This window comes from Pimephales promelas, chromosome 14 (genome assembly GCF_988280905.1).
Source record: "Pimephales promelas chromosome 14, fPimPro1.hap1.1, whole genome shotgun sequence".
Classification (NCBI taxonomy): Eukaryota; Metazoa; Chordata; class Actinopteri; order Cypriniformes; family Leuciscidae; genus Pimephales; species Pimephales promelas.
Window position 1 is genome coordinate 10,412,546 of NC_142782.1, and position 16,587 is coordinate 10,429,132.

Sequence of the window (16,587 nt, forward strand, 5' to 3'; positions counted from 1 at the left end):
CTTTCACACAGAGATTCCTGAAAATACACGGATATTATGACCCGGCATTTGCCCCGGGATTGTTTGATTTCGGTTCATTCACGCTGCCAGTGATTTGCCGCGATCTGTGAGTGCTTTCACACACAACCCGTAAAGATCCCTGAAAGACACATGGCGTCAGGATGAGAAGTGTAACGTATGTGTCGAAAACATGTACACGCGTGTACCGTTCCACAAAGCTGGTGAACGATCTCAGCATCAGCGCGGATAGTGAGGAGCTTCTGGTCTCTGCTTCGTTCCAGTTTGCAGACATTTCTTCGTCCTTTCTTTGTTGATGACGAATTTAAACTTACTTCTAAGAGCAACAGAGTCGCGCAATGGCACGAGCGTCATCACCATGACACACCCCTTACGGCATTGGTCCTGGCTTTTGTTCACACAGCACCCGTTCCGGGACTGATTCCGACAATGTTACTAGGTCCCCAACCCGGCATCGATGCCGGTATCAATCCCGGGTCGTGTTTGCGTTCACACAGAAGGCATTCTGGCAATTTTCCGGGATCAATGCGCTGTGTGAAAGGGGCTTTAGTGGTATACTAATCATGGGCTTTACGATTAATTGCAATTTAATTAAAAAAAAAATCTCAATGGCTGCGCAATTTTTATTTTATGTGCGACTTGTTATTGATGTACGGCTCTGTAAACGCTGCTCTATCTGAAAGCACTGTGAGTTCAAGTCACTTATAACGTGCATTTGAAAAAGCAAAACATCTTTCCAAACATGAGAAGCATTTATGAAACTCTTGTCCAACAAAAGATAACATTTAATAATATACTTTTACTCCAAACTCACTTTGGAATAATCACAACTCATTAAAACTCATTAAATAATCACAGCCTTTGCCAAACCACATGTGGTTTCATTGCGAATAATCGTGCACCCTTAGTGTACATACTGTAGTTCTTGGTGTGTTCAGCTATGTGAGCGAGCGCTACAAAATAGAGTTGAATGCAGGGTCCACTTTTTGACTAGTCAACCATCATGACCCAATTGGGCTGTGTTCAATGCATTGATACAACAATGCATCGTCACATTATTACTTGTCGATATGAGTTTTCTTTTTCATGAGATTACTGCATCTTCTTGGCGGGGTTACGTTTCTTCAAGGTGTTAACTCTAGGGATAAGGTTTCTAAACCATCATTTTTAAGGGAGTGATGTTCAAATGACGATTGTTTTTCAGCCATCACATTTATCAACATACGATGGGCAGCTTACGTTTCATTGGTCATATGTGAACCCTGTCGTAAGATGATTTTTGCGCTTGGATCTGCACTCGTTTCTATCCTAAATAGATAAGGCACATTGTTTGCACCATATGACATAATTTTGCCAGCAAATGTACATTATTCATTTTACATTTATTAAAATAATAATTTTCAGCATCATTACTCCAGTCTTTAGTGTCACATGATCCATCAGAAATCATTGTAATATGCTGATTTGGAATAATTACGATTTTTTTTTATTTATTTGTATGATGAATATTTGTAATTATTATATTTATTTATGATGGGGGAAGTACTGTCTGAACCACTAGTCTCATTGGGCCAGCAGCAAGTTTTGTTTGGCTTTTGTACAATAGGAGTACAAAACTCCTAATTCACAATTAGAATTCACAATCACTGCTGAGTTGCTCTAAGGTCACGCAGCAGACCGACTGTGTTCCTACTCGACGTACTTGCACCCCATCTGACGTGTGTGTACCAACAGATTTTGCCCCGAAGCTCAAAGGCTATTTTTAATTATGGTAATTATCAAATGTCACAATAAGTATGCATGGCTTCAGGAGGACCAATTGAATTTATTTCAGCTGATTGACACAAGCTGTTTTGTTTGTTAAAAATTCTGATTATTGTTTAAAAAAAAAAAAAACGAATGTAGTGTCGTGTAATTATTTAATGCCCAATCAAGTGAATTATTCTGACTCTTGTTTTTACTTATAAATTAGACCTAGAATCTAGAAATTAGCTCATGCTGAAAAAATCTGCCTTTTAAACATATTTGTTATGGCAATGCAAGAAAGATAATTTGTAAAAGTCATGCATTATGTAAACCAATACAATTCATAATTTGCATTATGTTTGCATTCATAATGTTTTTGCATTTAGGTTTGCAGCAACAAAACAGCAGCTCTGCAATTTTCTAAGGCCAGAATGATGCTAGATTGTTAGGGGTGGTTGGCAGGGCATTGCTATGCTTAGTCTTGGTGTTATTTTTAGTGAAACTCTATCAGGTTCAGATACATAGATTCTGGGATGGATATTTTTCTCCAGCTGTTTAATGAATTCTGCCAATTTGACATCATTTGACTTACTGCTTTTGACATACTAAACAGAAGGGAAGTAGGCATATTTAGAAGCCGTGTTGGTCTCCATAATATTCTGGTCCCTAGATATGGCTTGGGTTTCAATGCAAAAACCGGATCCCTTTTTTAGCCTACCTATCCTCAGCAATTTGTTCTACACCTCTTACCCCTAATACAAGTAATAATAATAGTGATTCTTAACGTGGTTGTATGTGTGTTGAGATACTGGCAGACAACAAAAGATTAGTGCTAAACCCTCAATACTATAACCAAGCTATTTATGTTGAATTTCAATAAAAAACATTTTCGATGATTCAGTCAGCCTGTAAAATAGATAACTGCCATTTTGTTGTTCTGTAATCTGATATAAACACATTGAGGATGCTCTAGATATCAAACAAAGATCAATATTATAAATATTTAAAATCTTTGTACAGCTTTAGAAAAGGAAAGACGCCATTTGTATTTATCAGAGTATAACAAGAATCCTGTCATCAACTCAAAAAAGGAAAATTCTGTCATTATTAACATTGGTTAAAACCCATATAATTTTATGGTAACACTTTAACTAATGTTACTAATGAACCTTATTGTAATGTATTAGCTAACATGAACTAATCATGAGCAATACATTTGTTACTGTAGTTAATAAAAATACAGCTGTTCATTCATGTTTGTTCATGTTAGTTCACAGTGCATTAACTAATGTTAACAAGATTTTAATAAAGTATTAGTAAATGTTGATATTAATAACATTAATAAATGCTGTGAGTGCAGTTTAGTATTAGTTCATGCTAACTAATGTAGTTAACTAATGTTTAAAAAAATAACCTTATTGTTATATGTCATCGATATATTTAATCTGTGGAAAACAAAATATAATTTTTAAAGATTATTCCGGACACTTTTGAAGACTATATAGCCTTCAAAAAGTATTCAACAGTACCATCTGTCTCTATAGTTGTACATCTTGACTGTGCCAAAAAGAGCTTGTACCTATGTTAAAATTCTTTGTGAAAATGTTTTAAATTTTAAACCATTCCGTTACTTTTCTGGTGCTTTTTGTCATGTTTGAAGCTTGACTGCCCTCCTCATCCTACATTCTTCCAAAAACGACCTTTTGTGAAAAAATTCCTACAGATTTGTCTGAGTAAAATTATGACAACATTTCTATTTTTGGGTGAACTGTCCCTTTAAATGGCACAGACTTTATGTTGAATCTTTTACAAAGCAAGCACTGTTAAGTTGAGCCAAAGTGAGCATGGCCTGATTGCTAAGTTTCTCTTGGTCATGACTCCTTGAGTTCTTTGAAAAGCTGTTTGAAGCCAGTGCCTTTAAAGCGATAATAAAAAGACACATGACCGCATCGCACTGGAACATTTCAACAAAAGGCCTCTTCCTCCAATAGTCCTGGCCTTCACCTTTGGAAAAGGCGGCACTTTTTTACATCCTGTGGCACAAAGGCTTCTGTTGTAGTTTGAGGGGCCACACCTTGGAGAAGTCCTTAAACACATAAGCACATGGACTTGAAGATCAACTATGTATAGAGCAGGTTTGTTTTCACTTAACACAGGTAGTCATGTCACTTTTATTTTCTGTACCCAGACTGTGTTGGCTACCGTTAGTAGCCCGCGCCATGGCAAAGCAGAGTTAAATAAACACCAGCTATGCTGAGGTTTTGTTTGATAGTTTCTAACATGTTGGGCGTCTTTTGGAAACCAGTTCTGTGTTCTCACTTTTGATGACGACTGAAGTAAAACCTGATAAAGCCTTTGACTTTAACATAATTTCACGCTGTTTATTGCATATTTTAAAATTTTGGTGCCTTAATATTTAACGATATTTCCCCCGAAATTGATTTCCAAGGGCATTTTTTTCCTAGACATGTAAAAACACACAGCTTGAGTCAATTTAGACTACTGTTCGAAAGGCAAAATTTTGCTCTCATGCACACCAAGGTTGCATTTGTTGGATCAACATGAACACTCTAAATGCCCTTGCTGGTTAAATAATTGTTTGGATATTCAAATGTTTATGAAAAAAAAAGACTAAAGCAGTGTATGTGTTTATGGCAAGTCAAGTTTTTGATGGTTTGCAGATCCCTCCAAATGGCTCCAGCATGAGCACCAGCAGTAGTTAGGTAGATACACCTGGAATACATTATTAGGAAACATTGATAACGGGTGTTGGATGAAAAACAGAAGTTCACTGAGAGGGCATTTTCATCCCCACATTTTTTATATCTAGGGCATTTTTGCCCCAAGGCCTGGTTACATTTCTTACACAGCTCACAGCCCACCCCTTCTTACCCAAAAAGGGTCTACAAATTAGATTTTTGTTTTGTTTTTTCTAAAATACCAATTGAGAGAACATTGGTAGATGTGGTAATGCTATGTTTTACCTCTGTTTTATACATAATGGCTTTTTTGTGTTGTTTGACATTATTGTAAAAGTGCTACTCAGACAATTAAACACACATGGGGTTGTGAAAAACAATCTCTTTTTAATGGGCATGCTATAATTCTTAGTATAAACAGCATTCTCTCTTGTCTTCCAGGCAGATCCTCTTTACTTGATATAAGGCAGGATCGGCCTTTTTTTCTCTCTTGTTCTAGTCTATGAATGCTTTGCAAACCATTCTGCTAACTCTGCAAATTCAGTGACTGTAGTTTCATTCTTAAAGCATGAAAGTGAATGAACACCAGTGATGGGAATAACGGTATTATAAATAAACAGCGTTATTTTTTTTCAGTAACTAGTAATCAAACTAATTACTGTTTCATCCGTTACAACACCGTTACTGACAATAAAGCGGTTTTGATTTAGACTCTCTCTTCTCCGCCATAGGACCTGCAAAGTTTTTCCTCTGGTGTGTGAGTAATACATTACAGTAACATATTACTTTTTGCTGTAACGCAGTAGTGTAAGGCATTACTAATCAATTTTCAGTAAAATTTTACTCGTTACATGTTCAGTGAGGCTTGTATTACAGTTGTATTACATAATGCTGTCCATAATGCTGGACTTCCCCAATTTTAAATAATTTATCCTCAACTAGTTTTGTGGTGTAGGTCTACGTATTTTATAATGTTAAAGGGTTAGTTCACCCAAAAATGAAAATTAAGTCATTAATTACTCACCCCCATGCTGTACAACCTCCTTATAGATTTCCACGACGCATGCGCGAGATTTGCGATCTGCTTACACCAGCACTACTTCAGATCTCAATTCTCGCGCATGCGTCGTGGAAATCTATAAGGAAGTCTCGTTCTGGCCTACAAGGAAGAAAAGAAATAGTCGAATAAACTCGTTATTTTTGTTTGTTTTTTCGCACAAAAAGTATTCGAGTCGCTTGATAAACATATAGTTGAGCCACGGTAGTCACTTGGGATATTTAAACATTTTCTTCATTGACTTTTTGGGCCGTCAAGAGGCAGTCCCTTAGGAGCCAATGTGGTAGTTATACAGCTCTCAAATTTAATCAAAAATATCTTCATTTGTGTTCCGAAGACGAACGAAGGTCTTACGGGGTTGGTACAGCATGGGGGTGAGTAATTAATGACTTAATTTTCATTTTTGGGTGAACTAACCCTTTAACTTCAAATAATACTAATAGCCTAATTTTAAGATAAGGCACCATTGGATATGGACGGTAAGGAGAATAACGCTGGAGTTGGAAGAGGTGTGTCGCGATTCTGTAGGTTCGTGGATCTGAGTCGTGCGGCGAATCGCGATTTCGGTTTCATATTGCATATCGTTACAGCCCCAAAGTTAAGTTCTACTTAGTTATTTTGGTGAAAGTAACTCAAAAGTAATACATGAGTAATGTAACGCATTACAATTCTGAGACAGTAATATTGTAAGGTAATTAATTACTTTTAAATAATAGTAACAAGTAATACCTAATGTATTACAGTTTGGAAGTAACTTGCACAACACTGTTTAAAATTGGGGAAGTCCAGCATTATGGACAGCATTATGTAATACAACTGTAATACAAGCCTCACTGAACATGTAACGAGTAAAATATTACTGAAAATTGATTAGTAATGCCTTACACTACTGCGTTACAGCAAAAAGTAATATGTTACTGTAATGTATTACTTTTGTAATGCGTTACTCCCAACACTGGTGTTAATGAGGTGCCAGACTGGACTAAAGCGAAGCGAGTGCGCGAGAGAGACTGAGTGTGTCCGTGCATAATTGTTTATAAATAAAGTACACATTTCAGCATTAGAATATTCTCTGTAGCATATTGGTATATCATCTGCAACATTTTAATTAGTTTGCATGGTTGGAAATATAAAACAAGAATAACCTGCAGGGAACGTTCCCAGAAAACATCTTTGCATGACTGGTTGTGAACACCTGCGGCAAACACGACTAGAATTTGGCTTAAATAACCTCTGATGAGGACGTTCTCTGTAGGTTATAAAATTAAAACCCTAACTTATTACATTTAGGGCCCAAGGTCTAAAAGGGCGCAGAGCCCTATTGTTTTCCTTGGGATTTTTTTTCTCTTTTTTTTCTATTCGGGCTCTTTTGGGGCCTATGTAGGGCTATTTAGGGTTGTTTGTAAAACGCATGCAATGGAATTTAAAGTACTCCTAGAGCACTGATCCAAATTCAACGAAACTCGGTCAGCGTGAAGTCAAGACATTGAGGATGAAAAATTGCCAGGCGATTTTTGATATCTCAAACGGTTACAATAACCAATTTTTGTTACAGTAGGTCAAACTAATACCCTTTTTTTGACTAAAGGTGGCACTACTGAGCCCCTCACCATGCCCGTTTCTGAAACATTGCACATGTCTACTAGCTAATAAATGAGATGTGTCTTTGAGTTTCATGCAATTTCAAGCATGCTAAGAGTCTCAAAATCATCAAAAAAGAATATTAAAGTTCAATGCGTTGCCATGGCAACATTATCATAGATATTAAATAATCCTTTCACAGGTCTTCATCTGTATAATGTAAAAACACAGCAGATGAAGTTTGAAGCAAATCGGGTTAAAGTAAGAGGGTGATTTTAAAGATTTTAGAAAGTGACACACATCCTGCTGCCAGTTGTTGGCGCTATAACTTTGACTCACAATAGTCACATCCATGTGATCGGCCTCTTAAAATGAACACACTGCTGTAGTTTCATCAAGAAACTAATCTACTCGTTCATCAAAATGAACAAATCTTTTTCCGAGTCAATTCATTCGTTTCGTTCGTTGAATGAACCAAATGATTCGGAAAAAGATTTGTTCATTTTGATGAACAAGTTAGAATAGGAGTGTCACAAACGTGCGTCACAGAACAGAGCAAGGCGAGCATTTGAGCTTATAAAACTTTGTTATTTATTTATTGAATGAGCTCGTCTCGCTTGATAAGACCTTTATTCATCGTCTGGAATCGTTTAAACTGTGTTCGGAGTAACGCATTACAAAAGTAATACATTACAGTAACATATTACTTTTTGCTGTAACGCAGTAGTGTAAGGCATTACTAATCAATTTTCAGTAATATTTTACTCGTTACATGTTCAGTGAGGCTTGTATTACAGTTGTATTACAGTGTATTGTCTGCTTTAACTTCTTAAAGGCAACAGACTATGTGAAAGTTTTAAAGCAGTCTTTTAGTGCCAGTTCAGAGCGGTCGCTTCTGTAACATTGTTTTTTCCTCATAAATCCGAACACGAAAACTAAAATAAAATGAATATTTTAAGTTCTATGAAGACTGCCGAGCCAACCCTTCCTCATCCGATTTGCGCCATGTAATTAACATAATTACAAAAATATATTTTGCCTCCTATTTTTTTGTCATGCATGAATGTGTGTCTTTTCCCTAATATTAAAAATAAAACCGACTGATATTTGTCTAATGTCTGGAGTCCTTTAAGGAAGTAGCCTATATACGTTTCAATGCATGTATTTTCTGAGAATTTTTATTTCAAGTTTTGACTGCAAATGTCATGTCCATAATGCTGGACTTCCCCAATTTTAAATAATTTATCCTCAACTAGTTTTGTGGTGTCTACGTATTTTATAATGTTAACTTCAAATAATACTAATAGACTAATTTAAAGATAAGGCAGCATTGGATATGGACGTTAAGAAGAAGAACGCTGGGAGTTGGAAGAGGTGTGTCGCGATTCTGTAGGTTCGTGGATCTGAGTCGTGTGGCGAATCGCGATTTCGGTTTCATATTGCATATCGTTACAGCCCCAAAGTTAAGTTCTACTTGGTGATTTTGGTGAAAGTAACTCAAAAGTAATACGTGAGTAATGTAACGCATTACAATTCTGAGACAGTAATATTTTATGGTAATGAATTACTTTTAAATAATAGTAACAAGTAATACCTAATGTATTACAGTTTGGAAGTAACTTGCACAACACTGCGTTTAAAGCCCTTTGAACAGTTTGCAGTTTGTACTGAAAGTGTCTTGAACCGTTCTCTTGAACGGTTTGGTTCCCACTGAAGTGCATTATATGGAGAAAAATACTGGAATGTTCTTTTTAAAAACCTTACTTTATTTTTGACTGAAGAAAGAATGACATGGACATCATGGATGACATTTTCAGCAAAAGTTTTTTTCAAAAGTGAACTTCTCCTTTAAAAGAAGGTGGGTTGACATTGAGGTTAATAAAAGAATGCAATTCAAACAACCAGTACATATTAAAACCCTAGGCTTTTGCATGATTACATGCCACTGAGGTTTGCATTTTGCACAATTTGACTGCAATGCAAATCGCTTTCCAGAAACAGACATGGTGCGTCAGAAGAGCAGTCTGTTTTCTCTTCATTCACCTCTGCGTTTGCATGCAGCTTATTGGTGCTCAATGTCACCTTTCAATTCATTAATTATGTGGTAGTCTTTCTGTCATTTTGTGCATACAAACCAAAGGCATCATTTGCTTATGCTTGCTTTTGATGTTAATCTCTGGCATGGAGTTTATTATTTTGGTGTAGTGTGTTTGAATGTTGCCAGTGTTTCCTGTTTGACATCTGCCGTCAGCCATCAGAGCACAAGAGATGCTTGATAAGACCGTGATGTTTGATACACTGTCAACAAGCAACTAATACTGTAATATTTATTTAGTAATGGTTTGTAAAGATAGTAAAAGCCTTTTACATGTTTAAATTGCTTCAAAATAAAAAGCATATGTTGTGTAGCTATTTAGTTAGCCTTTTAACTTTTCTTTTAGCTTTTATTAATAAATAAATAAATATAAATATTTATTTTGATAAATGATCTCCATGGTCTTCAGATGCTCTGTAAACGCTTACTTGCATGTGTCGTGAAAGTCGGTTTTAATTTAAGACTGATCATTTTATTTTGACATCCCTTTATTGGAATGTGTTTTTTTTGTTTTGTTTTTTTTTTGTTTACCGCTTCATTGAAATTTAACTGTCCTAAAGAACCAGTTAGCAGATAGAATCAGACTTTCTATCACCATAGCACCAGTGTGACCCTTTTAGGCCGCTTTGTAGACCATGATTGATATGCAATATCATATTTTTGAAGAAATTAGCCAATCACAGTGCCATGGAAACACTGCCGTCTCATGTTAGACTTTTCACCTGTACAGTACCTCTCCTCTTACATTCTCAGTTCAAGGTGAGGCAAACGAGCTGCTGGTTACTCAGAAAAAAGTTCAGTGTTTATTCAGTTCCTTGGTACAAAATAATCAGTTATTAAATGAGTTCAGTTTGGCTATAAAGCAGCCGATGTCATCATCGTTTTGGCTATAAACGTTGATGTCATCGTCCAGCTCAGTTCAGTTCTCATACAATTGTGTCGGTGCAGTTAGATCAATAATATCGCTAAATATTAAGTGTCCCCAACTAAGCAAGCCAGAGGCGACAGTGACAGGGAACCCAAACTCCATCAAGTGACAGAATGGAGAGAAAAAAGCTTGGGAGAAAACAAAGCTCAGCCTAGTTCCCCTCTGGCCAAATAAAGCAACTTGGTGTGGTTGTCAACTAACTTTCATTAGAGTATTAGTTTGCTGTCTGCTTAATATCTGTTAACACTTTATCTTAATGATCCCCCAACAGACATATTCTACTGCTTTGCAACTGCTCGTCTGAACCCAAACACCTAACCTCAAAAAAACTCATTCATCATAAACGTAATCCATACAGCTCCAGTGGGTTAATAAAGGCCTTCTGAAGCACACAATGCTTTTTTGTAAGAAAAATAAATATTTATATCTATATCTATAGACTATGATATCATCACTGGCTATATAATCATATACACCTAGGATGGTTTGAGGGTGAATCAATTATGGGATTATTTAAATTTTTGGGTGAACTAACCCCTAAACCTAACAATCGACCAATACTCTGGGAGTTGGTTGACTACATTTTTTTTTTTTTTTTTTGCATCTACATTTTTTTTTCTTTTTTGCGTAGGCTATGTCTCTTGCCTCAGAGAACACGCCCTTGATGTAAATGTATACCTGCTACCTTAGGTTTGCAACAATACAGTGCACATACAGTTGTTGTTTTTTTGGTTGATATGGGCCTGCTATTTTTCATCTGATTTGTTCCCTTCCTCAGGATGTGGTTTACTGGTGAACAGTCAGTGTGGATGAACGATTTATGCTGAATGCAGTCAGCAAAAGCATGCACTTGTGTATCTGAGTGCTGAGGAAAAAACACTCAACATGAGTGATCTGTCAGAGATAAAGATCTACAGTATACCTGCACATACAAAGTCGACATGAAACGGAAGTTGTGGTAGTCTTTACGTTACTTGAGACATATCGAAATGTAGGGCGGGACTTGGTTTTGTCCCTCGGAAATGGTTGATTTGTTGGATCATTGTCGTTTGATATTAATGTTATCTAATGTGTGTGACCGTGAGATCACCCTCGTACCAATAAACAGACTTGTATTAGCAATATTATGCATCTATTTTAGTTCAACTAAATGCTGTAAAAAATGACTTTATAAATGATGTATTATAATGCTACGGAATTAAACTGTGTTATTTTATATAAATTATTTCATAAATATATTAGCAAATTATTGATTATTATTTATATAGAGAGAGAGATTTTACTTGCCCTCTTTTCATTCCAAACTTGAATGCCATTTCTTTTCTCATCGACCAAAAAAAGCCTTTAAAAATATTATTCAGAATGCATTGATTTAATTAATAAATAAATGATGAGTAAATGACATACTGTATAATGAATAACAAAATAACTACATTTTTATTTTTGGGGTCAACTGTTCTTTTAGGTCAATATTTAGGCCCTTTTAATTTATCTGTCATGCTTGGTGTAACCTCCACCATATCTGATGTAGCTGTATATGTGAGCTGGCATACAAGACATCATTGAAAAACCTCTCCCCAAAGATTGACTCTATACCATACAAGGAAACAGCTCTGTTGCAGATTTCTCGTCAATCAAAGTGCGGTCAGGTTCCTCTTCGGTTCACACAGTCACATGTATATTTAGTCAGAGGTATAGTTGGTACACACATACACAGAGCAAGTCAAAAAGCGCCGTTTGTTCTCAGAAAGTGAAACTAGGTTATGGCCTGTCGATTGTTTCTTTTCCTCTTATCACACCTTTAATATTTAAGCAGCACTTCTCACCGAGTCTGTCTGATAAAACTGTGGTTAATAAAACAGTTTTAAAAGGCTTTATGGGGTTTTGAAAAAAAAAAACTATGATGGTTTAATTCACTGCGTGAATTTTTCAAGCAGTCACAAGTCTTTAGTTTAGTTTTGCGCAGGTGTAGCCAAATGTTTGTGATGGACATGTGCTGTGCCATGTTCACTTTTGCCTATTTTTGTTTAGTAAATTTTACTAACAAAAGAACGTTTTAAACGTGGATAGTGCATTTGTTTATGTTAATAATATTCTTCATTTTAATTACAATGTTAATTATATTTATCTATTATTGTAATGTTTTACTTAATGGTCTTGACTCTTGTCATCATTTTTGATTTTGACTAAATTAAATCATTAAAAAAAAGTTCAATTGAACGTCATAAGTAACTTGTATATCAGAATATCTTGCATGCATCTTATATTTGCAAAATATCAGTTGTGCAAAATAATTGCATAAAATTAGAAATTAGATTCTTGTCATTTCTTTGACTAATATTAACTATTCTCTCAGCTACATACAGAGAGTTTAACAGTTTGCTGTGTTTGAATTTTTTAACATAACTGCTTTTGTTTTCCTTGGGGTTGGAACAACATGATAGTGAGCAAATAATGGAATAATTCAGCCAAAAAGCAAAAAGCTCTTTTTCCACTTTTTGTGAGCAGAATGGATTCTGGTATGATTTCAAGCCATGAAGACTTAAGGTTAATCATTTATCATAATCCATTATCAATTCCTTGCTAATTTTAGACCCTCAAGCGATGTTGAACATGGATTGTTTATCAAGTCGACTAGGTGTTGCATGTAATCGCTTAGGCTACTCCATGTTTTTCCATGACACCGCGTCTGTCGAGTCAATACCTGTTATAGTCTCACCAGACCACCATCTAAAACACCAGCACTCTGATTGCAGAAAAAGAAAATAGACACCGAATCCACAGGATCAGGAGAATGGATGTCGTAAAGTGAATTGCACCAAATAGCGAATCTCCATGGAATTAATTTGAGAATCTAATGTGAGGCATTATATGAAATACAGAGCATTGTAGATTCTGTATTATACATGGTCAATATTTTTAAGTAGAAACTACTCTGACATTTCAGCAGCCTGGATTTTACATGCTGAGGGGGTGTAAAATTGTTGTAAATGGGTTGTACTTCAGTTTGGGGGTTGCCAATAAACAAATCCTTAATGTGACGCTCACAGACTAGTGAACATTCACACTTGAAATTATTGTAGTGTTTTATTTTACAGTTGTCGTTCCTATAACAACAGTTTCCAATTATTTGAAATGTTATATAATCTGGCTGCATTTAACTGTAGTTAATGTGCTCTCTAAAGACTTAAACCTCTGAATCACCAAGAAAAACAATCAACGGTAAAACGGCCTAAAGTTGCAATGCAGTAAATGACGACATGTTACCGTCATGCAGGGTGTGTGTCTGCCGTCGCTCTCCATGTTACTGACAGATGCATGGCATACTCTTGTGAAGCATATTTTTATATTGTGCGCATTAGGTCATATCTATAAAAACGAACATGAAACAAAAGGGTGTGGTCTGAGTCTTGTGGAACTAATTAAAACAGGCTTCGCTAATTCTTCAACATAATATGGCCTCCTTTTCTTTGGTCTCTGACATGAAATACAATAATGTGTATTCAGTTAATTGTTAGGACACGGAGAGACACATAATTGATTTCCTGTCATTCTCTGTCTATGGAGTGTGTTTGTTTTAGTGTATTGATCGCTCTATGTACATCGAGGGTACTTTATAAATGCTGCCCAAATTGTGTTATATCTATTGTCAAAAAAAAAAAAAAACTGGTTACGAATTATAAAATAAAATTAAGTCACAAAAACCATGAAATAAGCCGACCCAAATAAATATATTAAAATTTGACTTTTCCAGACAGACTGAAATAATGTTTTGACATCTCTGTGTCCAGACCTTCTATGTTGAGACTGCTTCTTTGATTTTAGGTTTTATTTAAATTGACATCAAGCACATCCAAGTAACATTTTTGGACATGTACAGGACCTTCTCAAAACACCAAAATCCAGCTGGTCAGCCGTCATGGGACACATTTTAAAATATAAATTCTGTTGTATACAATAGGGTCATTTTTGGAGCCCTACAGGACATTTTTTTCACTCATTCAGAGGAAATATTGTAAAACTGAAGCTGTTTATTTTTTTTTATTTTTTTGAGAAACTAAAAAATGCACAATACGGTTCTTATACCATTGCTAAATACAGATACACACAAGCACCTGACCGTGCTGTGGCCCACACACAGTGTCATGACTGGAATTCCTGGACTGAATCCTCACTCATTTTGAATATGAAAACAACACAGTGAGTTTGCCAAGCACTCGTAGTTGCTAAACGCTAGGATCTGCGTTCCTTCATAATATTTTCAGCTTAGTCGTGTGTGTGTATGTGACCTGCTGTTGACTTTTGAGGAGTAATTCTGTAATCATCACTATTGAATAGTAAAGCTGAAAGATTTGTTAAGACTGAATATCTGCATTGTCATTGCGTAAATGATTAAATCCGTTTGTTCAGACAGTGTTTTTAATAGTTTTGCCATAGGGAGACATATGAGAGTAGTTGTTGCTGTGGAAAGCAAGTGGATGAAGCACTGCAGATTTCACCAATGCTCTCTTTCATCACTTTATGTCAAGCACATTAGAGACCCAATAATTTAAAAATAAAGACAAAGTAAATGGTTACTGCACTTCCTCTGATCTGATGCATGTCGAGCTAATCTGAGCACATATGTACAATACATTTACATAACGCTGTGTACGCCTTGCGTCCACTTAAACCTCTCCAAATACTGAGACCGGATCCCTATCCCGCTTCAGTCATAAGGGTGGTGCTTTGACCTCCAGCTGTAATAATCAGCAAGAGCTCCAAGCTCTCTAAATGTCATTCTCTGCAAATTCGATTCTTGTTTATTTTACTTGGATGAGGGAGCATTCAATCTGTCAATCTGACTCTTCTAATTGGCTCTGAGATGGACTGAAAGGGAGGTTAATTACATCTCCGTTTTTTGACCCACTTTCTTCCAGGTGTTTTACATTGTTTGATGCATTGACTTCAGCTGGCCCGTAATGCGTGCTCTGACTTGAACAGACCTCTGGCAGGAAGATAAAGGAAACATTCTTCTCTGGTGTGATTGGCATCTGTTTTTTTTCTGTGGCAATATGGTCAAAATTACTCCTGCCGTCACTTTCACTTAATCTGTTACAAACACAGAGGCATTAAGGATTATATAAGCTGCAAATTCTCATGATCATATCATTATGTTTGTTGCGGATGGTATCGTCTTTTTCTATTTTCGACCTCAGCTCAGTGTCAACCCCCCCTTTAACAACGGCAAAAATGGTTGGCATGCTTGGTGCACATTGTCTAAAAGGGTTGTTTTCACACCCTATTCTCTTAGTAATGGCTGTGTTTCGCGCATAACGTGCAATAAACCAATTGGAGTCTCCCATTCCCTTTAAAAGCCAGTTGTGCTGCTCGCACCATGGCGGATTCGCCATTTACGTGGCGGAATTTGCAAGCGTCAAAAAATAAAAAAAACGAACGCCTCTTGCGAGAAAAGGATTTGCTCGTGCGCGAGGTTAAAGAGCGCAAGCAGACCATCTACGGGACAAAGTTGTATGCGCTTTGTGGATCTGTCTATATGCGCATATTACTAAAGTGCTCTTTAAAAAATAAAAAATAAAAAAAAAAGATCGCCAAATTTGTGGGTTCCAAAATATGACGGTACAGAAAAATGACAGAATTGCCCTGAGATACAGTATGGCCAAAAGTGCCTATAGTTGAAGTGTCCTGTCCCAAACGCTACATGTGTATTTACAGCCAGTGACTTGCAGGAGTATATAACTGAATTTCCTGAAAATAAACCAGATTTGAAGGGAATGTAAAACATTTATGCATAATGAACATTAAAATGCATTATGTATTTTCATAAATAATTGTAACCAATGTTAAAATCCATTATAATATTTGCAGATTTCTTGTAATGTCTTAAATAGGTTGTTGTCATGTTAAAAGAATTGTTAATAGACACACACACACACGCACACAAACCGAAATCTGCCAAGTATGAAAAACTTACTGTAACATTCCTCTCATATTTATTTAAGGTGGCTGAATCTGGCTAGTACTAACATCCCTTCAGAAATTGATTTGTGGCTAATTAACAAGGCCTGTCATGTACGTGAGATGAATGTCTTTAAGGACCGGTCTTGTGCTTTACCTACCCTGGTTGTTTGTGTTTGGAAACATTCAGCACTATTCACAATGCTGGTATGGGCTATATGCACGCATAAGTTCCGCATTTGACGTAAGGATGCTCGTCCATTTCCGGTTGTGTAGATTAAAGCGGAGGAAAACCGGAGAAAACGGGATTATGGCAGAGTCTTCGATATTTACTGTCCTCCCGTCTTTGAAACGAAACGTACATACGTTTAGATGTAATTTTATATATAGTTATGTTTATTTAATATAATTTTAAAAAGAAGCATAAACACAACGAGGGGTGTCTGTTTTATCTGTTTTTGTGACTAACGTTTCATTAGTATAATCATGGAGTATAAAATTCAAT

At 36.2% G+C, this 16,587-nt stretch overlaps 1 protein-coding gene across 4 annotated transcripts in view; it reads left to right on the top strand.

Annotated features, from left to right (window-relative positions):
• The window catches only part of grk5l (G protein-coupled receptor kinase 5 like), a 74,776-nt gene that overhangs the window by 26,867 nt on the left and 31,322 nt on the right, over positions 1 to 16,587 (top strand). The gene's annotated exons all lie outside the window — the stretch shown is intronic.